The following is a 26,306-nucleotide window of genomic DNA, read 5'->3' on the forward strand; positions in this document are numbered from 1 at the left end:
GTGTTTGGGAAGCGGCGACGCTTCCTCCGCCTCTTCCTCCTCCTGCGCCTTCTCCGGCCGCCGGAGCCGCTCCTCAGGGAGGAAGCGGCCTCCCGGGCTTGTTGCTTTGTGCGGCAACCATGGTGAGGAGTGAGTGACAGGGCGGAGACGAGTCGGCTGGCGCCGCATCATCGAGGGGCGGGGCGGCCCCGTCGCGCTCGGTCCCGCCTCCCCGCGCTCCTGGCGCCGCCCGCCCGCCGGCCGCGCCCTCCCTCCGGAGCTGCACCTTCCTACGCGACCAGGTGAGCCGGCGCTCGGGGCCGCGAGAGGGTCTCCCCGCGCTGGGCTGAGCGGGCTAGAGCCCCGCAGCGCCTGGTTCCCAGGAAGCGACGCGAGTCCCGGTGCCCGGGTGCGAAGCGCAGGGCTCTCCTCTTCCTACCCTCCCCACCCCTTCCCTGTCTCGCGCCGTGCGGCGTCCCCACACCCCACTCGGTTCCTGCGAGACCCTGCAGAGTCCCGTCGCCTCTCTCAGACTCCTCCTGGCGCCACGCCGAGGCCAAGGGGGCTGAAAGTTGACCCCGAGCAGAAGTCCAGCCCGCAAGCTTGGGCTGTAGTGGGCATTCATTTTGAACCCGAGGGTTGGCTCCGAGTTGCTTCAGAGGCGATAAATCCTCTAAGATTTTATTTTGCTTATTTGTAACTTGCTGCAGGGAAAGCTTTCCTCTCCTGCCTTCCGTGCTTACTGCCACCTTCAGACACTTTAATGACCACGAGATTAAGGACATGGAAAAGTGCCAGTTTCAACACTAGATCCAATACCACCCTCAGACAGGCAGACAGGCCAGATTTAAAGGTGATCAGTCATTAGCGAGACACCCGGACAGCAAGGTCTGTGACATAATCAGAAACATTGGCAGATCTGGCTCTGCATCAAGGCAGAGCAAACCTCCTTCTCCAGACCCCAGATTTCCAAGCCAGACTCACTTGGTGCAAAGAACACGGTAACATAGCCCTTTAAGACGTTACCTCTCCTCCTGCTTCATTTCCCCCTCCCTCTCCCTCTCGGAGCCAGGTCAAGGTGTGTAAGGTCAGCCAAGCACAGGGGACAGTTCTGCTGTTCTGGTCCTAGGGTTTTATTTTTATCAGCCTCCTTTCCCTCCTCCCCCTTCCCTCTCTCCCTCCCCATAAGTTCATGTTTTGATGTCTATATGGAGGCTATACTTAGAGGAGGGCTGTTACTTTTAAGGCCTACTATATTGAACTTTTCAAATTTTCAAACATACTTTTTAAACATCTAGTTTATTTTGAACACTTAGAATGGTTGATTGTGAGCAAACATTTTGGGGTCCTTAGGTCACCTTTGTGTCATTAAACAAATTGTGTGGCTTCCTAGAGAAGAGACTGCCCAGCCTTGTGAAACTAGACCTGAGTTATAAATTGTATCTCTAGACCCTTTTATATTATGGGTCTATCTTGCTGAAACTACTTCCCCACATTTTTTTCACCCCTTTGTTGAGCCCCAGCATCAAATTCTTCGTGACACAGACCACCACACTGAAAGCAAAGGGACACGAATAAATGCTATTACAGCTCTGTAAAGAGAGAAGAAAAAAATCAAAATCTAGTGAAGTGAAAAAATATACCTGACATCTCCATCTGGTGTCTAATAGACATCTCAGAAGTAACGTTTGCAAACCAGGGTTTAGATAGCTTATCTGAAAAGCGCCCTGACCCACAGCCTTCTTCATTCCAGTTAATGCCGTCTGTGTGGTTCCCCTTGCTCAGGTGAAAAACTCTGGAGTCTTTCTTGACTCCTTCCTTTCTGTTACACCCCACAAATGTCAATAACCTGTCAACTCAACCTTCAAAGTGTTGTATCTGGAATCTACCCTCTACCTACCACCTCTACTGCCATGATCTTTGTTCAAGCTGGCATCACCCTTTGCCTGCACGTTGCAATTACCACCTCTCTGGTCTCCCTCTTTTTGTCCTTGGTTCCAGCAGTCTACTTTGAACAGAGCAGCCAGAGTGAGTCTTTTCACTTTAGCTCAAATTACTCATCTGCTAAGGGGCAGGGAAATCATTAGTTCCTCATCTCATGTGAGGTAAAAAACCAAAGTCCTTACCATGGCCTTGATGAACTGTGGACCTTGTTTCCTCCACCCCTTATCTCTCTAGCCTCATCTCCTATGACGCAACCCCCAACTCATTTTCCTAGCCACACTGGAAATGAAGATGCTCTTTCTGAATGCATGAAGATGCTGTATGGTGAACAGGCTCCAGTCTCATGGCCTTTCCATTTGCTGTTCCCCTCTACCACCTAAATTAGCTCCCTGATTCCCAGCCCACCTAAACAAACAAACAAACAAACAAACAAAACCTAAAATATTGCTCCCTCTCCTCCTTCATATCTTTATTCAACCATCAGTTTCCCTGTAACTTCACATACCTAGTTCCTTTCCTTGCTTTCTTTACCACCATCTAACATATATTTTATTTATTTTATTGTTTGTCTCCCTCCCCTAAAATTTAAGCTGCTAAAGTCGATGGTTTTTGTTCCTTTTATTCACTGCTATATCCCACAACATGATGTAAATCAGTAAGTATGGTGTTCCCCTGTATGCATTTAAGATTGTTACATACATTATCACAATTGTATCCCTGAGGAGGGAGGGAAGTACGGAAGAGAAACTTAACACTCTGACCCTATTTTTCTGTTCTATAAAAAGAGGATAAAAATTGCATGCCCTGAAGATTTGTAACGATTGAATATTGCCTTGAATAGTCCTTGAACCATAGTCTTCTAACTAACAAATGATAGTTATTTTTAATATCATTCTCATCATCCCACCCTTTGAGGTCAGTGGAACAATTATTATCCTGTTTACAGATGAGGAAACTGAGACTAAAATAGGCTACCTGACTTGCCCTCGTTCCAGGCCTGCCTTTAACTGTGGAAGGGTCTGGGATCAGCTAACAATGGAGACCCATTCTGCCCTATTAAAAATCCTGAAAACTATACATATAAACTATAGTGCTGCAGGGAGGAGTGGCTTCTGGCCTGAAACTCACACTCTACTTTCTTCCCATCTGAGCTCCATCCCATGCCACAAAAAGGCTCCTACACATGAGAACACCCCAGCCTGCACATCCAAACTATGTCATATTCCATGCAAAAGGACCCCTCAGCAGTTCCTCCAGCCCTGGGCCCGCCTTGGAGGATTAGGCCTGGAAGTAGCAGAGCAGTAAGTCCCAGGGTCCTGGGTGCTTAAAGAGTGTGGAACTCCTTGTTCCCTGAAGAAGTGTGAAGCTAGAGCAGGGTCCTTCAGAGCATGGACAGTAGGCTGAGACACCCCCCCCCCTTATCTGGATCTCACAGTCATTAAGTTGTGAATTCCAGCTATAAACCTAGCTCTTTTTTTCTGAGTGCTCTTCTGTGATACTGAATTGCACCAATGACCCTAGATAAGGCATAATAGTATGTCTTGTCCACCATCAAAATGACTAACTCCCTGTCAACTTCTACACTATCATTTAACTCCAATTACAGCTAATGTTCCCACTATTTAAAATCTACTTATCTACTTATGTCAATAATGTTTATCATCTTTCGGCATCTAGGACATCTGATACTTGGCGTGCATTGTTTGGGTATGTTTGAGCACCAACAGCATGTTAGGTATAACATGGATGACAGAACTGGACTCAAATCTGCCAATGTGCCAAATAGTCTAACCCAAACTGTGTCAACCAACCATAATCAAAGGAAGCCATCTATTATGTTGCCTCATAAAGGCAAGCATAAAAATGAAACTTTCTTTGTTCTGTCTCCACAACCATCATATTACCTAGAAAGTTATCAGAGGCTAGACAGAAACAGAGCACCAAGTTTTAAAGTCAGAAATACATTTTGAGTTTTGGCCTTAATGCCATTCTACTCATGACCTAAAAATCTTTAATCTTTCCAACAGTAAAACCTAAAACATATTACATATAGTAATACATCATGTAGATTAGGTGTTGAGAGTCATTTTTTAAAGTGAGTTAAAATCATTTTTAAAATTTTTTGTGAGTCCAGCTACGATATGAGACCAGGGATTGATATATTTATATTTATACTTTATCTATTGACCAATTGATAGAAGTCATTTTGTTAAAACACACACACACACACACACACACACACAGAGCGTCACTGTTCAGTCAATAAATATTTATTGAGTGCTGTGTGCCAGGTGCTGGTTTCGATACTTGGAATACCAATGGTGAATAAGACAAGCATGGTCCCTTCCCTGGCCTTGTGGGAACTTGTTCTATGGGCCAAGCACTTGGTTAATGTACTCCTCTCATCCAGGAGAATGGTGGGAGTGATTGAAAAGATCCAGGAATCTGCCCTGCTCTGCTGAGACAAGAGCTTCCTCTGGTTACCATTTTCTCTGCTTGTTAAAACCCTCTGGACTAGAGGTTCAGAGCAGAGAGAAGCTGAATTTTATTAATGACATTCCTCACATACTTCCCCCTCCCTCCAAAAATTTTTTTAAGGATTTTATTTATTTACTTGAGAGACAGAAGATGAGAGAGGGAGAGAAAGGGAATGCACAGAAGCCATGGGAGGGGCAGAGGAGCAGACTCCCGGCTGAGCAGGGAGCCTGATGTGGGACTCAACCCCAGCACTCCAGGATCATGACCTGAGCTTGAAGGCAGACACTTAACTAAGCCCGAGCCACCCAGGTGCCCCAAAACATGTCCTTATATTGTTTTACAGTTACTTCTAGCCCTGACATCAAGTCAGTAAGAATCTCAGGAGAGTGGAAGGCTGTAGCTTACACACTGTATCACTCTCAGTCAGCACACTGCACTAGGAAATACTGTATTCACCTGCAAATAGCACTTCCGAAGAGTCCCTGGTGGATAGTGCAGTGGCAGGTATCCGGGGAAAGATGCAGTGTGTTCACAAGATAGAGCTCATGAACTAAGTTAGATGAAGCATATCAAGAACACAATTACTATCAGACTCTTGGGTTTGATTTTATAGGAATTGTAATAAATTCAGTTTTGGGGATGCTGCCACATGAGTAAGAACAACACTAATGTAAATGTCACATAGAGGCATAGATATTTTGGAATTGATTCTAAGAGAAGAAACCCATTTTTTCCCTCATTTAATAATATTATCACCTTGGTTCTGCCTTGGACATAAAATTAAATAAATATACAAATAAAAAGTATTCAGGCTAACAAAATTGTTCTCTCCAGTTACACTATTATACCCTTCATTCTGATATAACTACTTTCTTCCATTGATTTGTTTGCAATTGAAATATTAGGCTAGGGGGAGAAAACAACCCTCTTTATTTCCTTATTGTGAGAAAGCCTATGCTGACATTTCTAAAAGGAAATGCATTGTTCAACTTTGGATCCACCGTCAATTCCTTCTATTGTTGCCTGGTGTTTGGCATTTATTTTTATGAATTGCCCTGTGGAACTGTAGTCCACAATCAGTCTGCCAATTTAAAGGGGTTTAGGTAAGATATACAGATTTTTTTTTTAAGATTGAAAATAGGTAAAATTAAAGACATCACTTTAAAACCTAACAATGTAAATGCCACTACACAATCAATGAGTGCTTGATGCATAGATTTTAAAAGCCTGCACCAGATATCATGAATGCTCCAGCTAGTAATTCAAAGAGAAAAAGACCTTCAATTTCAAGCATGCAAAGTTAACCCAGTGAGATAATTCTGTCATAACGACATCAGGGAGCACTGTATAAAAGTGTACCTGGGTTTCTCTAGTTATGGTAAGGTGATGATGACACACCACTGAAATTACATCCACAAGCAACCTGGTATGCACTGCAGAATTTGTAAACGTGTTCTACAGAAGAGGAGCAGCTACAATTATTGCCAGCTCTGGTCTCTAAGTGGTATTCAAGGGTAAAAGCAAGTGTGCTGTAATTCCAGCGTCTCCTATAAGACTGTCAAAATCAGACAAGGTCGTTTGAGCAAAAAGAAAAAAGGAGTACTCTCGATCAGCTGTGATTTTTTTAAACGCCAATACTCGTAATCATTCTGAAGTCATTATTATTTAATAGTCGTTAAATCCAAGACTGGTGTTAGGCACCATATGTACATAAACAAACACAGAGCGCCTATGCCTTGTGCCTACAAAGCTAAATTAGGCAGAGGAAGTGAAGGGCAAACAAGGGCGTGGGAAACATGCACAGAGGGCCTGTTGAGAAAACGAGGCTATTCTGTTATGTTGTTATTTTAGTTTTAACTATCGGAAGGCCCATTATGTTGCAATACAAAAATTTAAAGGCGGGAAGTCAAAGGAAAAAGCACATCCCCTCTATGGGAGTTTGCGAAGGAAACCTTATATATAAAATGGCAAAATGTATTGACTTAGCGACCTCATGGAAGAAAGCACAAGTGACAGAGCAAAAAGAGAATCTCTGAATATTGGATGGGCTATTACGATACAGGGACCAGGTAAAGATAATACATGAGATATGGCACAGAAGAAAATAGAACCATCCAAGCTCTTGAGAGGTAAGTCACAATCAGTCCTGGCCATCTTCAGTGTTTTTCTTACAGTTAACATTTTACTTATCACATAACATAAATACAACCAGTGATAAGTACTGGTAAGATGTTTAAAACAGAGTTCAGTTGTACCTTGTGTTTATCTCACCTACTAGGAATGAGCCTGTGGCATCATAGCTGTCTATAAGCATCCAGAGGTAATTAAATCAAGTTAAAGACCAACATAAACCCCACAGTACTCCACCCAGCCTGGTCAGGTGCCACACAAACAGGTCTACTGACACAGAAGAAATAGCATAGAAGTGACTGAATTTACAGAACTTTATCACATTGCTACAAGGAAAAAAACACAATCCATTTTTTCAGTGGCGTCAATAAACACAGCTTTATAAAGGCACAGTGGAATATATGATCTAAGTAATATAGTGGGAAAACCTTGAATTCTAATAGCAGGCAGCCCTGAATTTGAAAGCCTTTCTGATATGCATGAGCTTTGTCACCCTGAAGACAGCATTTAACCTCCCTGAGCCTGAGTTTCTACCTTTGTAAAATGGAGTTAGTAGTATTTTCCTTGCCAGATTAATAGGACAGTGACTCAAAATAGAATTTATAAAAGTAAATACCCCTTCTCATCTCACTTCTCCCTAAAAGAAATAGTATTAGTCAAAGAATCTTAACATGGCCCTTCAAGTCTCTAGGAAAGAAAGATTTTAGGTTAAAAATATACTGACCTAACTTTATAGATAGAATTTTGAGCTTAGAGAAATAAAATAAGCTTTAATTACATTATTCTAAATAGCCCCAACCCTCAAAAGTAAAAATTTTCCACCTGGGCCAGTGATTCTGAGGTGTGGGTAATCAACATCTTCTCAATGCCGAGTGTACCGGCCAGCTGGAAAGAGCTAGCAGCATCCTGAAAGCCTCCAGTGTTCTACAGGGCAGAATGGGAGCTGCCCATCAGATGTGCCAAACCTGGCTCTGACAGCGTCTCTGCCTTTATCAAATGAATGAAAAACTACAAATTACTCATACAAATACTAAATCTATTGCCAGGTTTTATGTCCATTTTGAAAACCATAGTTGCAATCTACTAATAGTCGTGTTATTGTTTCATTTTTTTAAGTATCAGAATTATTCCAAATGTTAATATGCATAAACCTACACACAGCACTCAAAAGACTAAATCTTAAAAAAAAAAAAAAAGAAAAGAAAAGAAAAGAAAGAAAAAGTATAGGGTGCCTGGGTGGCTCAGTTGGTTAAGTGACTGCTCTCAGCTCAGGTCATGATCCTGGAGTCCTAGTATGGAGTCCTGCATTGGGCTTCCTGCTTCTCCTTCTGACCCTCCCTCTGCGCCCCCAGCTCATGCTCGCGCGCTCTCTCTCTCTCTCTCTCTCTCTCTTCAAATAAATAAATTAAATAAATTAAATCTTTTTTAAAAAGTGTAATAAAAATCATGGGGGCACCTGGGTGGCTCAGTGGGTTAAAGCCTCTGCCTTCGGCTCAGGTCATGATCTCAGGGTCCCGGGATGGAGTCCCACATCAGGCTCTCTGCTCCGCGGGGAGCCTGCTTCCCCCTCTCTCTCTGCCTGCCTCTCTGCCTACTTGTAATCTCTCTCTATCAAATAAATACATTAAATCTTTTTTTAAAAAGTGTAATAAAATCAAACAAAGCAGAGAGATCCAATTTAGTTACATATAAAGATAGTATCTATGGTGGTATGTTTGTAATATTTGCAACTCACAGATTTTTAACTGATTTTAAAACCAAATCAACCTATGCCTTACCCTGACCCACCAGGGTCCAAAGAATAATGCTCCAGGAGCCTCTCGATGCCCTCTACCCAAGGTTAACCGCAGGGTTACAATCTGATTAACCAAGTGGAATCTGTACGAAATTACCTGACACATTCTCCCTCCTCCCCATTTATCTTTATGGTGATCAAAAAAATTTTGAAGGTAAGCTGTCTTCGATCTAACACAACTTTCCATCAGGAACCACAAAAACTTGTGAACACAAAAGCACTGCAGAATTTCCAGAACAAATAATAGCAGCAGCAATGGCACTGGGTCCTAGGACAATTGGCTTTCTCCCACTACAGCACAGGAGATCTCAAAGGAGCACCTGTATAGCTCCTTTGCCTGATTAAAGTATCTGTCACCTATGTGACTGTATCAGACACTCACTTAGCTGCGGGTCTCTTTCCTGGTAGCTGCCAATATTAGAGAATACTTCCCTTTTGACCAAGACATTATTTGACTCTTCAACACAATAAGATGGAAATTGGAGAAAATAAAGACTTTCTGAAAGAGCTTCAATTCTCCCCTTCCTTCCATCAAACAAAGTGCCACGCATTATCCAGACCATACAGTTGTCCCTGCATGATTTCTGTCCTTGCCCTGCAGTGGGATTCTTTTCAAGGGCCCTGGCTCCAGGGTCGGGCCAACTCACACAGAGCTGGAGACAAACTACGGAAAGGTGGTAATCTCTGTGAACAAGGCCAAGCAGCCATTGGTGGTAGGGAGGGATGGGGAGGAAGAATATGATTCTAACCACTTTTCTTTCTTCCCTTCAGAAGGAAATTGTGAGTTCATGGTGCCATCCAGCCACAACTCCCATACTTCATTTGGGAGACATTGAAAAAATTACAGCAGACATGGTTTCTAAATAAAGAGCTTTGGAAGAGAGGCAAAGAGACCTGGGTATATCTTGTGCAAGAAAAGTTTTCACAGTGAGTGAATCCCATCTTTTCTCATGTGAATAATACTAAGACTCTTAAGAACCATGAAGTGTTATGCCACAATAGACTTGTGGCATTTCATTTATGTCACTAATAACAATAGCTGACAAGTATTGAGTGCTCACCATGTGCCAAACACTGTTCTGTGTCCTCTAGATGTAATGTCTTAATTAATCTTCCAACAACCCTATGAGGTAGGTACTATTACCACACATATTTTCCAAATCAGGAGAACAGTGGCTTGATGAGGTTCCGGAGCCAGGATCTACAAATATTTTCTCTTGTACCCAAGTGTATGTGTTAAGTCCTCATCATCGGGGTTCTTAAATTTGGAACTTCTATCAAGTCCCAGAATTAACCATTTGTTGACAGTTGAGGTGATTTTTAATCCACAGCCCTATTTTCTTTATCTTCTGGCCCTGAGAAACATGACATTTCTTGAGAAATATATGATTATACTAAGCCTGAATTCCAACCTAGACAACACCCCAGATCTCCAGGCTTGCCCACAGAACATCTGTGCGTAGGTGTACACAGACACCTTAAAATCAACATGTCCAACCAAAACAAATGAAGTACTTAGGGACAAATCTAATGAGATACATACAAGAGCTGTATGCGGAAAACTATAAAACTCTGATTTGACAAATCAAAAATGTCTAATTAAAGTGGAAAAACATACCAAGTTCACAAATTGGGGGACTCAATATTAAGATGCTGATTGCCCCCAATTTGATTTGTTGAATCAGGGCAATCCTAATCAAAATACCAGCAAACTTTTTTATAGATGTTAACAGTCTGATTCAAAATTCATATGAAAAGGTAAAACACTTCCGATAAAAAAGAACAAAGTTGAAGGACTCATATTACCCAACTTCAAGGGTTACTATAAAGCCACATTCAAGACTGTCTGGTATTGGCAAAAGAATAGATACACTGACCAATGGAAAGAGAATAGAAAGGACAGAAATAGACCCACAGAAATATAGTCAGCTGTTTTTGACAAAGAGACAAAGGCAATTCAAAGGAGCAAGGAGTATTTTCAACAAATGGTGCTGAAATGGTTTGACATCCAGCAAAATCAGCATGTTCAAATCTGAACTCAGCATCTTTCTTCCAACATCTTTCCAAATATCCTTATATCTTGGAGAATGACACCACCAACCACCACGTTGCCTAGGCTAAAAAAAACCCAAACGGACCAGGAGTTATCTTTGACCCACCATCTCACTTTCAGCCCTGAGTTTGATCACTTATGAAATTATGTTGAATCACACATCTGACTCTTCCTGCCCTTCTACTGCCATTGACCTAGTTCAGGCACTACTTCTCCTAAACTTCGTCTCCCGCCTCCAATCCCCCGAAAATGCCTCTTAAGGAGGAGCATGGCTGGAAGTAGCAGAAGGAACCATGGCTTCCCTAAGCACCATTTGCAAAAGTGGTACCTTTTCAACATCCTTTAAAAGAACCTGTTGACGTGATAGTTTTTATGATTCTGATGAAAAGATGTTACATTTGGTCTTGCTGAAAGAAGGGCCATAAGTTGTGGAGAGAATACAGACAAAGGATAAGACCTCTTTACCTAGCCCAGTGTCTCCAGTCAAAGTGTAGGCTCCACCCCATAATGGCACCTAGCCAGTGCCTGGCCCTTACCCCTGGCTGGCTCCCCTCCTGTTAGAAACTGTCCTTTGCACAGTGTGATCTTTTGAAAAATCAAATCTGTCATGTAATTCCAAAGCTAGAGTGGCTTTCCAACTCACTCCGTGAAGTACAAGGTGTGTTGGTACAATATTCAAGAGCCCTGAGTGTTCTGGCCCAGGTGCACCTGCCTAGTTGTCTCTCCCACCCCTTGCTACCCACAGAACTTCTACCCTAGTCGATGCTAACAACTGAGCCTCTGAGGATTTGCTAATCTAAGTCCTTATTGCCATGTACAAGCACCTCTTGCCTAGAACTCTCTTCTTTCCAAGATTCACCTGTGAAACTCCTACTCCTCCTTTCGGACAGTCTTAAAAAAAGGTCTGTGGGCAGGTGATGGAGCAAGAGACCGAGACACCTGAGTTCTAACCTAGATTCCCTCTTGCCGCATACCAGCTGCTTGTCCAGAGGCAACTCACATACCTCCTGCTGTGAGCCTCGGGCTTTGTTTAAAATGGAGGCAGTATTATCTGGATAACATATGGGAAACACCTGGGAAGGGAGTCTGCCACAATGGCAAAAATGTTCTAGCTGGGTAGACTTGTTAACATTTTTTACTTAAGATATGTATTGATACATCCAGACACCCTCTCTGCTAGTAATTTGTACTGGGTTCTGCCAACCATCCACCCTCCCCATGCCTTCATAAGTATAGTTGTTATATTTGGAACTTGCGTGGTATATGACCACTATTATTATTACTGTTGTTGTTACTGTTATCACTTATCATCGTAACATTTTTCTCTGATTCCTCATCTCCTCCCTCCCCTTCCAGGTCAGTTAGGCTTCTTACTCCATGCTCCCATAGCAGCTTATACATACCTTATTATAATGCTTTTTGCATTATTTTTTAATCATGTGTCAAATGTCTGCCTCTCCAGTTGACTCTGGACTCCTGGAGGACAGGGCCCATGTATTTTTATTTGTGTACGTTCCAAGCTAACACTAGCCATGGCAGAGGAGACAGTCACTAAATTTTTACTGATTGGATGATTAAAGGAAGAAAACATATTTATTAGGAAAGTATAAGAACTATTGCTTTATTGGGACGCCTAGGTCGCTCAGTGGGTTAATCCTCTGCTTTCAGCCCAGGTCCTGATCTCAGGGTCCTGGGATCAAGCCCCGCATGGGACTCTCTGCTCAGCAAGGAGCCTGCTTCTCCCTCTCTCTCTGCCTGCCTTTCTGCCTACTTGTGATCTCTGTCTGTCAGATAAATAAATAAATAATGAAAAATTAAGAAAAAGAACTATTGCTTTATTGATTCCTAACAGGTTCTGAGTTGCTGAAAAGCTGATGTTATAGAAGAAATTCATCAAAAGAAACCAGTTAGTTGGCTTTCAAAGGGCTAGACTCCCTCTGAAAGCAACTGGCATTTGGCCAGTAACTTCTAGGGTTGATTGAACTGAGGTCTTTGTATGCGTGTGTGTGCGCGTGCGCACCTAAATTCATTTATTTAAAATATAAGGCTACAATGATCTTTAAAAATATAGATTTCTTTGGTGAAACTAATAAATCAAAGCTATAGTTTCCCAAGTATCTTACAGCTTCATATAATATCAACTCTCTTTCTTTCGATACATGGCATTCTAGTTTTAGTGATTATATGGTTTTCCCCTTTAATAGAAAAGTTGGAAATATAGTACATATTATACCACATTTTTGCCATATTTTCATTCTCTCTCTGTCTCTATATATGTACATATATAGCATACACATTTTTATAATTTTTTCTGAACCATTTGCAAGTTACAAACATCATGTCACTAAATCCCTAAATATGTCAGCATGTACTTCCTACTGATAAGAAATGTCCTATATAATCACAATGCCAGTAGAATTCCAAAGCAATTCAATTCAATAATATCTAAAATTCAGTCTACTTTCAAAGTCACTCAGCTGTCCCTAAAATATCTTTTGTTTTTGTTTATGATTCCAGTTGGGAATCATATTAAAATAAATCAAGTTTATTTGCTTTCTTTTCACTTTTGAAGGATAGAAAAAGGAGTACCAGTGGCCTCGTCTTCATGAACTAAGTGAGCAGAGAAATTAGACTTGTTACCATATTGGGATTCATGCTAGAGATGGTTCAGAGGGACTCCAAGCCTTAGACATAGAGAGTGCTGAATAACCAGACAGGCAGACTAAACACATATTTAGGGCATCAGCATAGCAGGGACATTTGGAAAAAAAGATTTGGGGGACACCTGGTTAGCTCAGTCAGTTAAGCAACTGCCTTTGGCTCAGGTCATGATCTCAGTGTATTGGGATGGAGCCCTGCATTGGGCTCCCTGCTCAGTGGGAGTTTGCTTCTCCCTCTCCCTCTGTACTCTCCCTCTCTGTCTCAAATAAATAAATAAAATCTTTAAGAAAACAAAAAATTAAAAAAGATTTTTAAAAGATTCAAGTAAAGAAAGGAAAGAAGAAAAAAAGGAGGAAAGGAGAAAAAAGGAAAAAGCATCAAAATGCTCATTAAAAAGAAAATCAGAGGGCGCCTGGGTGGCTCAGTGGGTTAAGCCTCTGCCTTCGGCTCAGGTCATGATCTCAGGGTCCTGGAATGGAGTCCCGAATCAGACTCTGTTCGGCAGGGAGCCTGCTTCCTCCTCTCTCTCGCTCTGCCTGCCTTTCCGCCTACTTGTGATCTCTCTCTGTCAAATAAATAAATAAAATCTTAAAAAAAAAAAAAAAAGTGGGGCACCTGGGTGGCTCAGTGGGTTAAGCCTCTGCCTTCAGCCCAGGTCCTGATCTCAGGGTCCTGGGATCAAGCCCCGCATGGGGCTCTCTGCTCAGCAAGGAACCTGCTTCCTCCTCTCTCTCTGCCTGCCTCTCTGTCTACTTGTGATCTCTCTGTCAAATAAGTAAATAAAATTTTTAAAAAAGAAAATCAGAATTTGTTGGACTTTATCTTACATATTAGTATTTTTTTAATTTCCAATTTTATGTGGGATGAGGCACCATCTTTTTTTTGTTTGTTTGTATCTTTTCCTTTCTTTCTTTCTTTTTTTTTTTTTTTAAACACTGAGAATTTCTAAGGGTCTATGTCCAGGCCTGGTTGGCAGTAATAGGGGCCTCTAGAAAGACAGGCCAGCGTGATTTGGGGACACCTAACCAGGAGAAACTGTGTGCTGTAAATGTGATGTGAGTCATCTTTTTTTTTCTTCTTCCAGGACCACAATGTGAGGATGATATCAGCCAAAAAAGTTAAAATGTAGTGTTGTTTTTTTTTTTTTAAACTAAATATAATATCTTACATAACAGGATGGTGGTAGATTGTGTCCTACTCTATACAGGGTGATCTCAACCCTGTTTAATACTCAGGTGTCAAACATTGTTCTGGTTTCTATGAAAAGGCTTTGTAACACAAAATCCATGTCATAGTTTTGTCCTACATAGTATATCCAATCTAAATGATGCTCTATGGTCTGTAGAAATAGTCCACTAAACGTTTGTAATTGTACCTTTCCTCTAAGCATAACACTTAGACACAAAGGGATAATTCATACTCATTTGCATTTTCAAGTTTGTAGACAACCAACTAATTCAAAAATCTGTACATGGACCAGAACCTAGTCCTTGTTTTTCTACCAAGCAACTATAAGTAACTGCAACCATTTTCTTTTCCTTTCTTTCCTTTTTTTTTTTTTAAGATTTTATTTATTTTATTTGAGGAAGAGAGTGAACAAGAGAGAGAGCAAGAGGGCAGAGGAGGATTGGAGGGAAAGGGAGAGTAGGGAGACAGCTGAATAGGGAAAAGGCTGCAGGGCTGGACCCCAGGACTCCAGGATCATGACTTGATCCAAAGGCAATGCTTAACCCACTGAGCCACCCAGGTGTCCCTGCAACCATTTTCTTATATCAAAATACTATACTAACATTTATTGCGCTTACTTGTAACTACGTAGTTTAACAGGGGAATGTTATCCCCTGTGGTTCCAGAAGCACTTTAAAAGTAATGGAAATTGTAATGCACTCTAGAGAGATTTATGAGAATATTAATTAAAATCAACTTGTCCTAGTTTTCATAGTTTTTCCAGAATTGAGAAGGATGATGAGTGGGGTAAAGTGACATGTTTTCAAAATATGTCTGCACCTCAAAGCTATAATTTTAAACAAAGTCTAATGAATCTTCAGAAAAGATGATTTCTGGTAGAACATAGCATTTTTAACTTCAAAAATTACACAATAATTTATACTTGGGACACAGGAGGGATTCAACTGAATTAATGAAATATGAAAGAAATAAGGCAATTTCTGACAGTGTTTGAGAAATCTATAGCTTTTTTTTCTCCCAAGGCAGAGCCTATTCATAGTTCTACTTTGATGTACACACTTAATATGTATTAACATTGACAAGAGTTAAGCACACAATTTAAAGGAGAAAATTGCACCATTTTGAGTATAGCTCCCAGATGATTTAATAAACACCAAAAAAGTACATTTAAATACAAATGTAAATGTAACTCAAAATACCAAAAGCTGTGGGGCGCCTGGCTGGCTCCGTAGGTTAAACCTTTGCCTTCAGCTCAGGTCATGATCTCAGGGTCCTGGGATCAAATCCCACATGGGGCACTCTGCTCGGTGGGGAGCCCACTTCCCCACTCTCTCTGCCTGCCTCTCTACCTACTTGTGATCTCTCTGTCTCTGTCAAATATTAAATAAAAATCTTTTAAAAATTACCAAAAGCAGAGAAGTTCAGCTCTGATTATGCTGTCAGGTACTAAGACAAATGAAGGGGGTGACAGGGCAAGGAAATCCAGAAATTTAATTTCATAGAGAGCAAGCGCTCAGTCTGTTTAATTGATTATTTATCTACCAATTTTTACAGCCAGAATTGTTCTGGAACACTATTTTCTGATTATGATCCGATTAATACTTTTATGAAACTGCAGTTGAAAACATTTGACTAGGGGTATCTGGGTGGGCCAGTCAGTTGAGGGGCTAACTCTTGATTTTTGGCTTAGGTCATGATCTGAGGACCCTGAGATGGAGCCCCCGAGGTGGGGGGAGCTCCACATTCAATGGGGAGCTGCTTGAGATTCTCTCCCTCTCCGCCTGCCCCTCCCCTGCCCACACACATGTTCTCTCTCTCTCTCTCTCTCTAAAATAAATAAATAAATCTTAAAAAAAAAAAAGAAAGAAAGAAAGAAAGAAAACGTTTGACTAAACTTGCACAGTATTTATTTGAGGATAATGTTTCAGCACTTCCAGCTTGTCACCGAATACCATTCTTAACTTCCCTGTCCTCGTCTTGAGTCCCTTCATCTTGTCCAAGCTCATATTTGATCAAACCTCCTACTTCTCCGGTCCTAAAACAAAACACGAGCACAGGCACACACATACATGTGGATGATGAATTGACAGATTTAGATTATCCTTCCTTCTGTTTGACTTGAAAACTTTTTTTCCTTCTTCAATTAGGGGAAAACAATTTTTCAAGAACACTCATATAAGCCAGGTGCATTAAATGACTAAGTGTGGAGTCCAAAAAGGGACTGGAGAAGATGGGAAAAATCAAGATTCCAACATTCTATACATCTTCAATTTCAGGCCTTCCTTGACTCATCATTGCATTCCAGAAATTGATTCTAAGTAAAGAATCAAGAGTTATTTACAGCACTGTTCATAGTAATAAAAAAGTAGTGAGGCACCTGGCTGACTCGGTTGATGGAACTTGTTACTCTTAATATCAGGATTATGAGTTTGAGCCCCACAGTGGGTGTAGAGATTACTTAAAAATAAAATATTTTTTAAGTAGTAGCAATCTAAATATTTAATAATAAAGCATTTATTAAATAAGTTATGCTAAAGCAATAGAATAGAATACTTTGAGGTTATTAAGCTCAAATTTTCAAGATTATTTTTTAAAATATTTTATTTAGAGAGAAAGCAGGAGGGGCAGAGGGAGAGAGAGACTCTCAAGCAGACTTCTTACTGAGCGTGGATACCCACTCAGGGTCTTAGTCTCACAAGAATTAGCCCTTCAACCAACTGATCTATCCAAGCACCCCAGATTTTCAAGATTATCGAGTAACATGAGTATATGCTCATAGTATACTTAGTGAGAAAAAACAGTAGATTCCAAATCTGAATTTACAATGATATCCCAATTTTTTATGGTATATGCAGATAGATATAGCTATAGAAATAAAAATTGGGCACTTTTAATGCATTTACTTATATAGAACATCAACTCAAAGTAAAACCTAAAATGAAATTCAGTATTCCAAAAATCGTGCTTTAAATATATGGTTGAGTTCTAGCTGGTAAAACCAACCAATTTACCAAACAAACAGAAACCACAAAAATCCCGAGCCTTCTTGAATAGAAATGAATATGTTTTAACGTATCCAGTTGGTTTTTAGATGACAAATTGGTTTCTCAGTTGGAAATATTGATCTAGTAACTAGGTAATGTTTGAATTGTGTTATGACCAGCTCTATGCCCACACGGAAAGTGAGAAGTTTGTCTTTTGACTACCAGCCTTTCCTTTGGTGTTCTATCCATCCAATCTTCAAGCTTTCTTCACTTCCTCACCCTCATTCACATCCATTCCCTGCTAAATAATACTATGCTTAGGAAAGGTTATAAAAAATTCATTTAGCCAGAGGTAAAAAAAAGTACTAGCCAATTTCATTAAGTCCTTCCATCAAAGGTATTTGCTTATAGCAGGATATCAGCTGGGAAACCTCCAGTGTTCAACTGGGGCACTTTTTGCACTGGGATAGGGCAATTCTAACACCAGTAGGAACTCCACACCCCTTCACCCTGAAAATCCAAAGCCCATTCAGAACCAGTGTCATCATGCTCTATCCTGGACTCCTGCTGATTGCTTGAGAACTCATTTCTTTACAGATATTTGTTGGGGACCTACTATTCAAGAGGCACCCCTCTAGGATTTCAGAGCAAACTCTGGTACTCATGGCTGCACAAAATTCATGAAATAAAACATATAACATTCATTTAATAAAAATTGTCTATTGTTCATTCTAGGTTTTTCCTCTCTTTCTGCTTAATTTTTTAAAAATTGGTTTTTTGGGTTTTATTTTTAACTAATCTCTACACTCAACGTGGAGCTTGAACCTACAGTCCCAAGATCTGGAGTCTAATGCTCCACCAACTGAGCCAACTATTTAATTTTTTTTAAGATTTTATTTATTTATTTGACAGAGAGAGAGAGTGATCACAAGTAGGCAGAGAGGCAGGCAGAGAGAGAGAGAGAAGGAAGCAGGCTCCCTGCTCAGCAGAGATCCCGATGCAGGGCTCCATCCCAGGACCCTGAGATCATGACCCGAGCTGAGGGCAAAGGCTTAACCCACTGAGCCACCCAGGCACCCCCCAACTATTTAATTGTTGAATAAAAAAAAAAAAAGAACAAATAATAAAGCTTAGATTTAACTTGGAAATACCTGCCGCACCAGGCCTCTGCTTTCTTTCACATTTCACACCTTGATTTTTTTCTTTTATGACTTTCTTTTAGGTCATTTTATGCAAACTTTAGACCCCTGATTACATCTCCACTTTAGTAAAGGAATAAGAAAATGAAAGTGCCACCTGCTTGCTACCACAATAGCAGTGATCGCCTATCTAAGTTTCAGTAGTTTATTTGAGAGGATGATGCTTTGTTCCATTAAATTGGAGTCTCTGGGGGTTCTTTTTCCCCAGATGTTAATCATCACCACTCTGTTACTTAAGAGGTTTTTTCTAGGTAATTAAAGATCTCTTCATATCATGCTTGAATATAAAGTCCTAAATTAGTCAGGTAGTGACCTTTCATCTTTTTAATTTTTTAATTTTTTATTAACATATAATGTATTATTGACCTTTCATGTTTTGAGTATAATGAGGTCTGTTTTAATGAACAAAATTATTTTTTGATACATTTTAAAAATATAAAGGAAAAATCTGATTATACGTTTCTAATACAGCTGGCCTTAAATAGCATTTAAGCTTAGTAAATAATGAGAATAATTTATAAACGCTATTACAAAAACTCAAACTTCGGGTTAAAAAACAAAGAAGCATCCTCCACCCCAAGAAAAACTCTCCTAAGAGAAAAACTCATTAAAAGAAAAACTGTGTAAAATATTTATTACTGTTTATATAATACTTTTTTATGGACATCTGGATTTCGCCCCTACTTTTTTTATGTTTTAAATAATGAGATGTATTCAATTTGTGGATAAAAATGTCTATTTTATAAGGATTTTTTAAAAATTTGTTTATTTATTTTAGAGAAAGAGAGCAGGGGGGAGTAGCAGAGAGAAAGAGTGAATCCATGTTGAGTATGGAACCTAACACGGAGCTCAATCCCAGGAACTCCCGAGACCAAGACCTGAGCGGAATCAAGGGTCTGCCACTTAACTGACTGAGCCACCACACGCCCTAGGAAATTTTTTTCTTTTCTCTTTCTCTCTTTTTGAAAAAGATTTTATTTATTTATCTGAGAGAGAGCACAAGCAGGGGCTGGGGGCTGAGGGTTGGGGAGGAACAGGGGGAGAAGCAGACTCCCCATTGAACAGGGAGGCTGCTTGGGGCTTGATCTCAGTACTCCAAGATCACACACCCTTAAGGGTCTCATCTGACCCTTAATCAGAGTCAGATGCTCCACTGACTGAGCTACCCAGGGCCCCAGGTAATTTTTTTCTTAATACACTAGTTTTTCCTTTAATATTCTAGTAAATGTGTTTCAACGAAGAGAAATAAGAACAATTACAAAAATAATCAGAAGTAACTGTGAAATCGACTATGACCTACTATATAAATAATAACAGAAAGTAAACATATTGACTCAGAATTAAAACAGTCGGTTAAAGGAACAATCCCTTGGAAGCCAACATACCATACAGCCATCAGGACAAGGTCGGCAAACAGAACGGAATTCGAAAATGGGTTTCAAACTCATTGGAAGCATTGTTTTCATAGCCCTCTTTAAGCTACAGATTATTCATCTGTGAAATGGGGTTTTTCATACCTGGGTCACAATTGTTGGGAGAATTAATATGTGGGAAGCACACAGTACATAATATCCCATAAATGTTAGCATCATCATCACCATTGTGCCATTAAAGAAACTGGAAGCCAACTATTGATTTAAAGACCTAGAGGCAAAATTTTGTTGACTACATAAATGAGTTTATGTACCAATAACCAGGGTGTTTTTCTGCTATCAATATTTAAGCAGAATTTTTAGCATTATCCAGTGTTCTGGAATGTGCATAACTGCAGAGTCAAAGCACACACTCCAAAGTACCAAAGAACTTTCAGAATTTAAAAAAAAAATCAAATTATAGCCTGTTTGGAAGTCATAATATCAGCATTGGATCTCATCACTTGAATATTAGTGATTTATGTATAGTGGAAGCTGCAGAATACTGGGCTGTGACACATCTATTCTGCAGATACTATTGCCTTGGCTGGGGCACTGGCTGGTTCAGTCGGTTAAGCATCTGTCTTTGGCTCACGTCATGATCCTTAGGTCCTGGGATTGAGCCCCAAGTCTGGCTCCCAGCAGGGAGCCGCCTTCTACTTCTCCCTCAACTGGCCATTTGCCCTGTTCATGCTGTCTCTCTCTCTGTCAAATAAATAAACAAAATCTTAAAAAAAAAAATTGCTTTGTCCTAACTATTGTTGGCAGATACAAGAGTGAAGTGTCCAAGATTAGAGAGCAATATTCAAATCTAAGTTAGCCTGCTTCCAAAAGCTTCTATTATGCCCTGCTCTCTCTTTGAATCTCTTCCAGGCAATACATACATTACATAATAATATATATTATAATCATAATTATTATATATGTATCACTGGATATTCAATTGCATAGTTGTTTCTACTATATTAAATGTGTTTGTCCACCTGTCTGTCAGTCTGTAGGTCTGTCTATACATATATAAGGCTTTCCTAGAAATTTTCTGTTTGTCCCTCCAGATCTCTACCCTTTCCAACCCTGGTCTCTGCGCAGCTAGGCTGACTTTTAAGGACTACATCAATGGACTCCATCCACTGGCTTCTAGACAAGTTCGGCCAGTAGGGTACATCAGCAGGAAATGAGAGAGAGGGGACAGCAAGACTTTGGAGTATTTATTCCCCATATCCCTCCCTAAAGTGGTCACTGTGGGACGAAGTGGTGTAGCCCTTGACCAGACTCCAGAGGGTAAGGCCCTTGCTCCTACTAGTTCCAGGGATTGGCATCACAGCGATTTCCTGGCATCCTCTTCACCCCTTTGTAAAAAGTCCTTTATTGAGAGCTCTTCAGGGACGCCTGAATGGCTCAGTGGGTAAAGCCTCTGCCTTCAGCTCAGGTCATGGTCCTGGGGTCCTGGGATCGAGCCCTGCGTTGGCAGGGAGCCTGTTTCCCCCTCTCTCTCTGTCTACCTCTCTGCCTCCTTGTAATCTCTGTCTGTCAAATAAATAAATAAAATCTTAAAAAAAAAAAAAAAAGAACTTTTCAAATTAGCCAGTATGTGTCTCACGTTGCCTGTTCTGACCCCCTGACTGATACCAGTTCCTTATGGAAATAATGTAATGGACTGTGTAGTTAATATCCAGTTTTAAAATCCTCCTTCTTCTAGTAAACCGTCTCCTTCTGTTGAGATTAGAAAATATGTGCCCATCCCATATTCCTCACTGGAGCCACCACCCCCGGACCCGGTAGGCCAACTCTGTAACCCCCCGCCCCCCAATAATGATTTGTTCCTGTGGTGAAGCTGTAATTTAAGCCAAATGATAGAGATTCTTCACCTAGAATTTCTCAAATTAGAGGAAAAAGAGGCCTCTTCTTCCTGAACTAAAGACCGTTCATTGTAACACTGGGATTCTCTGCCACCGTCCTCCCTATGCCCAGCAGAGCCTTCTGCAGAATGGAATTCAGCAGAGACAGGTAGGAACAACTGAGAGAAAGAGGACACTAAGAAGAGGCCTGGGAATCACTGTGCCCAATCCCAAACTCTGAGCCCCCAGTCGCTCCGGCTCTCTTCTACAGTTGCCTTCACCATTATGTGAACAAATACATTGTAGTTTTTTTCCTTGAACATATTGGAGTTTCTGTTACATGCAACTAAAGGAGAAGGGGTGGAGGGGGAGCAGGAGGAGGAAGAAGAAGCAAAAGGAGGGGAAGAAGAAGATTCAAAAAAGGTACTAGTTAAAACAATGGCAAACACTTTGCAAATTGGTGTGTTTCTACTATTTGAATCCAGTTGTTTCTAAGAATTCAGAAGTCAGCAATACTGGCCGGAAATTGCTAAAAATGTCCTCATCTATATATACATCAAAATCAATGGGACGTTTTATTACCAGGAGCCTCCAGAAAGCCTCTACTGAAATTCAGTTTGCTTCAGGAGGTGTTTTGGACATATTCTGGGTCCAGATTATTTCCCAGGGGGGAAAATGTCTGGACTGGGAGAGGGGGGGGGATGACAATGGGTGTGCAAAGAAAGAAGAACTTCCATTTCTTCTCATTTTTAAATTAACTAGTATGGTTAGGTAACAATGATTAATAATGGTATTTTGGTTTTACTACCCACTGTCGAATTTTACTTATTTGTTTTTTTCTTGGTTGGAGAGATCAATGAATATTAGGTAGAATAATAGAAGAAAATTTATTTTTCCTAAATACAGTAACCTCCCTCCATAGGTGTGACATTGTATGGATTCAAGAAAAGTACAAAGGTGGCACAAAAGACGAATGCGGTGTATATTCTGTTACAGTGATTTGCTATGTATTAACAATTCTTGTCACCCACTTCTTTGGCAGAGCCATTGTGAGGCTAACAAAGCCTTTGAAAAAATAGGAAATGGTTTATAAATATTAATAATAGTTTACCTTCCTATGTTTAGAAGCAGTAAGCCAACACAACCCACGATTTTTCATTGTGTTTATCAAAGAACATCTCTTCACTAAAATTCTAAGTTTAGTTATTGAGCATTTATATCATTACTGGTGAAGTGGTTCTCTTGGGAAGAACTGGGGACACTGACATAAGAATCTGTAAGATTAACAATGAACATCATTAAAATACCATAACAGAAAAAATCAGGAAATAATCTTGGGGCACCTGGGTGGCTTAGTGGGTAAAGCCTCTGCCTTCTGCTCAGGACATGATCCCAGGGTTCTGGGATCGAGTCCCGCATTGGTCCCCCTGCACAGAAGGGAGCCTGCTTCTCCCTCTGCCTTTGCCTGCCGCTCCCCTGCTTGTGCGTGTTCTCTCTTTCTCTCTATGTGTCAAATAAATGAACAAAACCTTTTTTTATTTATTTTTTTTCCTTTTTTTTAAATTAATTTTTTATTTTTTATAAACATATATTTTTATCCCCAGGGGTACAGATCTGTGAATCACCAGGTTTACACACTTCACAGCACTCACCAACGCACATACCCTCCCCAATGTCCATAATCCCACCCCCTTCTCCCTAACCCCCTCCCCCCAGCAACCCTCAGTTTGTTTTGTGAGATTAAGAGTCACTTATGGTTTGTCTCCCTCCCAATCCCATCTTGTTTCATTTATTCTTCTCCTACCCACTTAAGCCCCCATGTTGCATCACCACTTCCTCATATCAGGGAGATCATATGATAGTTGTCTTTCTCTGCTTGACTTATTTCGCTAAGCATGATATGCTCTAGTTCCATCCATGTTGTCGCAAATGGCAAGATTTCTTTTCTTTTGATGGCTGCATAGTATTCCATTGTGTATATATACCACGTCTTCTTGATCCATTCATCTGTTGATGGACATCTAGGTTCTTTCCATATTGTGGACATTGCTGCTATAAACATTCGGGTGCACGTGCCCCTTTGGATCACTACGTTTGTATCTTTAGGGTAAATACCCAATAGTGCAATTGCTGGGTCATAGGGCAGTTCTATTTTCAACATTTTGAGGAACCTCCATGCTGTTTTTCAGAGTGGCTGCACCAGCTTGCATTCCCACCAACAGTGGAGGAGGAACAAAACCTTTTTTTAAAAATAAATAGCCCTGAAGGAGGGCCAGAGAATATTGGAAACCTGTTCCCCAAGAAGAGGATGGACACGCAAGACATCCAAATCCAAGTTTTCCTCAATTTATCAACTGCTATTTTTTCCCCTCCCTAAATGGACATTTGTGAATTCATTTGGAACTTAGAAGAAACTATTTCTAGGGAAAGAATGTTAAAGATGGTAGTTTGGTTTCTAGCAGGGCTTGTAAACCTACTAACCCTCATGTAGCCACACCGAAAAATTCTAGTTCCCTGCTGTTCCTGAGGGAAAACAGCAACATTCCACCCTGCAACCCAGGATGCTGGAATATCTCCCTATTTCCCAAACTGCTGTCCACCACAACTGCCCAGTTTGGAAAGTAGGCATAAAATGCTCCAGTATCCTCTCCTACTGGGCCAACAGAGAAAGACAATTGTTTTCCTCATAGTGACAAAAGAAACAAGAATTCTCAGGTAGCCAATGTGAACAGGAAGGGGGCAATGACTCACATATTAGGGATGTTCCAAAGTTAGTTTTCAGGCTTGGGAAGGGCCTATACCCAGGAACTTGCTTCATTTTCTTTCACAGTGAGTTTGTCGTTGCTGCCCCGTATGTTTGGTTTAGTTTAATAGAAATAGCTGTGTCGCTTCTTGATCATGAGAGGTGGCAGGTGTTCTGACTCTTCTTTCTTGTGGGCAAATAATAGAACCTGTAAAACCCAGGCCACTCCCCTAGCCCTTTGGCTTCCATAAAGCCTCAAAGGAAAGGTCACTCTGGACAATTGGAACTGAGGTACCAGAAACCGTGCACAAGTCCTACCAGCCATCTCACAGGATTCTCTAATGACATGACCTATGCACTGTCGCCCTTACATTAGTCCAGCTACAACTAAAGCCAGAAATAACTCTGACATCCATAAAAAAATTTAAGGTTCAAAATTCTTTCTCCATCCCCACCCCACCAGTATTAGCTTGTAGATGAACTAGCTAATGGTCACTCATGACATTTTTTTTGCTGCAAAATTATTGGCTAATTATACCAATTATTGTATTCATAGCCTATCAGACCATGCTTTGATCATCTAGAGACAAAAATGTTCCTTGGACTCCATCCATGGGGCAACAACTGGTGTCTGTTTTGATTGTTCTTTCTGAAAACCCCATTGCCAGTAGGGCTCATCATCATCATCGACCACTGAGGCTTGGCATGGCTCCAGAAAGAACTATTAGGGCACGGCATCCAGAGTCCTCAGGAGAGGAATTCCTGCTTGGCAACTCTCCCTTCTGAAGCATTCAAAAAAAAAAAAAAAAAAAAAAAGAATAATCACCACACAAACATGTACTCTCCTCTCCAAAGAATTATCACCCTATCTTTCCGAACCCTGGACATTCTGATTACATGGGTATACACACATTGAAGTGATAAAAGCCTCTCTCTGTTTTAGAGCGCCCTTCCCTGCAGACCACATTACTTACAGATCGCCATGTTGAGGACAATCCAGTAAGATGTAAGGATGTATGGAGAAGCAAGGAAATATCTACAACTTGACAAAATATTCACATATCTATGCTTTGGTTGAATAATTTAAGATTCTTCCAAACCGTACATGTATCTTTACATTTGAAAATGTCCAGGGACCACCTGGCATTAAAGCTTAATCATCTTTCAGAAAACTTTTTTCCATATAAGTCAAAGCTTAGTGAACTATTAAAGTAACATAAGCATAAAATGGAATTGTCAAGATCATACCAGATAATATGATGGTTGGATTAAACTGTGCCTCAAAAAATAACTGAAAACATATTTACATTCTGTCATTCCTCAGTACCTATATTACCTTTGAGTCAGTAAATACATGATGACTGTTGATGTTCAAAAGTGTTTCTGACTCTGCTGTATTCACAGTATTATAAATGCACTCATCATTAAATTGTGGTTTTAAACAATTTAGTAGTATAAACTATTACAGATTTTTATCTCTAATGGTTCATTTTTTCTCACAGTTTTGATACACACATCCTATTTATGGGAGGGCATGATAATTCAGGTTAGAGGCAGATTGAAACAAGAACCATCTGTCCTTTTCCCCCGTCTAAGTCCTTCTGTCATAATTAATTGTTGTTTAAAAAAAAAAAAAGCGTACCACCTCTTTGCTGGTGTCTTGCAAGAGGTCAGCAGTCATTGTCTTCTTTTAGAGTAATGGTGCTTAAAATATTACATGCTTTGTTCTCTGCGGCACTAAACACATGACGTACTGTTGTGGTTCCAAAGCCTTCCCATAGACTGAGAGAGACAGGTGGAAACCACTTTTGTGAATGTCAGAGTCTAACAAAATGGGGACAAAATTTAAAATGTTAGTTAAGACTGTTCCACTTTGTATTAAGTATTTCAGCTGTCTGCCTC

General features: G+C 40.5%; 1 long non-coding RNA gene across 1 annotated transcript; it reads left to right on the plus strand.

The window, feature by feature from the left end:
- The first annotated feature begins 145 nt into the window (after positions 1 to 145).
- Positions 146 to 25,810, plus strand: LOC132000753 (uncharacterized). Its single transcript, XR_009399445.1, has 3 exons — positions 146 to 281; positions 9,098 to 9,253; positions 23,851 to 25,810. It is a non-coding gene; the product is annotated as an uncharacterized LOC132000753 (long non-coding RNA).
- Positions 25,811 to 26,306: the final 496 nt, after the last annotated feature.

This window comes from Mustela nigripes, chromosome 1, assembly GCF_022355385.1.
Source record: "Mustela nigripes isolate SB6536 chromosome 1, MUSNIG.SB6536, whole genome shotgun sequence".
In the NCBI taxonomy this organism is placed as follows: Eukaryota; Metazoa; Chordata; class Mammalia; order Carnivora; family Mustelidae; genus Mustela; species Mustela nigripes.